At 38.7% G+C, this 2,238-nt stretch overlaps 1 protein-coding gene across 1 annotated transcript in view; it reads right to left on the bottom strand.

The window, feature by feature from the left end:
• The window catches only part of XYLT1 (xylosyltransferase 1), a 90,473-nt gene that overhangs the window by 58,518 nt on the left and 29,717 nt on the right, over nt 1-2,238 (bottom strand). The window lies entirely within an intron of this gene.

Raw genomic sequence — 2,238 nt, 5'->3', positions numbered from 1 at the left:
GTTTAATGGAGCTGAATGGAGTTAGGGTTGGATAAAGCACTGCACCATTTAACTTAGGCCAATAAATAGCGTATTGCCTCATGACTAAAGGGAAACAGTAGATTTGTTGGAGGCACATTTATGTCCAGGCTCTGTTTGCCAGCTATTTCTACTGCAGCAACAACTAGAAGCACATGGATTAGGACCTCCTTTGTGCTAGGTCCTGGACCTACAGACTCTGCTTCATGAACTGCACATTAAGGCATGGGAAGGATAGTAGGGATATCTGAATTCTCCTGGCTTGCTTATGTTCTATTTTACACATTTTTAATTGCTTCCCTCCCAAAATGAATGATTCTATTATTTTTACTTTCCCGTCTTTATATAGTATGATACTTGAAATCTGCTTCTGGATGTCTCTTCTGAACAATGAAGGGCCCCTAGCAGTTGTAACGTAGCCTGTGAACATACCAGACTGCTCCTTGAACAGATTTAGGCTTCATCATATAGTATTAACCCCACATACTCAATGTGTTCTTCTGACTTATAAGGCTGGATTAGATTTTATTATCAGAAGAGAAGTAGTAAAGGTTTCACTGTTACAGATGGAATGGCAGATGGGAAAAGCTTAATGTGAAGCAGCTCTGGATAAAAACTATTAATCCACAAAATTCATGTTTTTATGCGAGGAAACCTAGCAAAACCCACTGCAATATCACTAGCCAGTGAGAAGTGTATACTGCCCCTAGCCCATGATCTGACAAATCGCAGCATCAGGTCTGAAAGAAGGAAAAAACTCTCAAACAGCCTATTTACTGTTTCCTGGAAAAACAATCAGCTCTCTATAGGCTATGCAGAGAGGTAATGCCTTCCTAAAGATTATAAAGAATATTAATTTATAGCATCTCCACTATGAAAATGAAATAGACTCACATATATATTTGATGAGATAACTTTCTCCAGGGTTTATAGGTGTAATATTCCATATTAAAAAAAAAAACAAACAACAAAACCAAAACAACAGTACCTATAAGCCACTGTCATTAAAGTTGTAGCACTTTTTGCTTTTTGTTGAAGTGCACGGTGTGGAGAGGAAGCACATTTCCATCAGTTCTGGTAACAGAACACTTTGACAGAAAGGGAAGCGAGCACTTTAGACGCCTGCCCAGCTGCCGAGAGCCCACCACGCAGCTCGCATGACCTTCAAGAATTTCCCCTATGAAGAAATGAGCGCCTGGAATTTTTCCAGCTGAATGGCACTTGTTTAGAGTTTGAATGACTGCAAGATACCATGGCATTATTACAAAGAATCCATTAACACCAAACTGACTACAGTCTACTCAACAAATCCTGTGATTGTTTATGGTTGTGTCTGAAAGTGACTAATCCCATTTGGCCTTGTGGTTTAACTTGTTCCACAGGGAACCAACAGCAGTTGAAACTGCCACAGGTCATGGCCTCAGCGTTACACTATGTTTAGGGTGGACTCAACACTACAGAAGAATAACTGGATACATCTGCCAGAGCTAGTCTATAATTATACAAGACATTCAGCAATTATTATCGTACAACTTATTTTACTTGATTCAAAGTGCCATCACCTGCCTCTTCCTTTATAGCCTTGTATTAGTCTGCTTTCTACCATCAGTGCAGTATTCCTCACCAGGAAAGTGAATGAGAGTAAATAACAAGCTAGCTGTTCACAAAACTCAAGAGATATATAGAGAACTACATATTCACCCTTACAAGCAAGGATATTATGTCAAAATTGTTAGGTCTCTTCCTGTGGGACACCAAAAGTGTTTAAATCAGATGCAATATGAAATACCATGATTTCTTAATTCAAATTCTGATGTTCCAACATCAATGCAATCTCTGTGACTCTTCTGTTCTTCCCTAATTGTTCTCCCCAAAATGTGTTGCATTCCACTGACAGTGCTTAGAAATGGGCATCTAGCAATAAAACCTTTTGTCAGTTCTCACAAAATCCTTCCTAAGGCATACATTCATGGGTTTTTTTATTTTTCACTTCAGTGAGGATTTCTCTCTGGGTAGCAGCTTCAGGAAGGGAGCTATACTTTGAGAGAGATCTTGTGGAAACCTAATCAGTGAAAGTACCTAATATATTTATTTTCTGTGAGTATTAAAAACATGTTAGGTCATCACCCATCAGAAAAACGCTCAAGAAAGTTACTTCCTCTTTCATAAATTCATTTCAACACACATGGAAACAGAAGTCACAAGGAGAATTTCCTCTTT

Source organism: Antrostomus carolinensis, unplaced genomic scaffold, assembly GCF_000700745.2.
Source record: "Antrostomus carolinensis isolate BGI_N321 unplaced genomic scaffold, ASM70074v2 scaffold17762, whole genome shotgun sequence".
In the NCBI taxonomy this organism is placed as follows: domain Eukaryota; kingdom Metazoa; phylum Chordata; class Aves; order Caprimulgiformes; family Caprimulgidae; genus Antrostomus; species Antrostomus carolinensis.
Note: the sequence above shows the minus strand (reverse complement) of the source record. Positions and strands in the feature narration are given on the sequence as shown.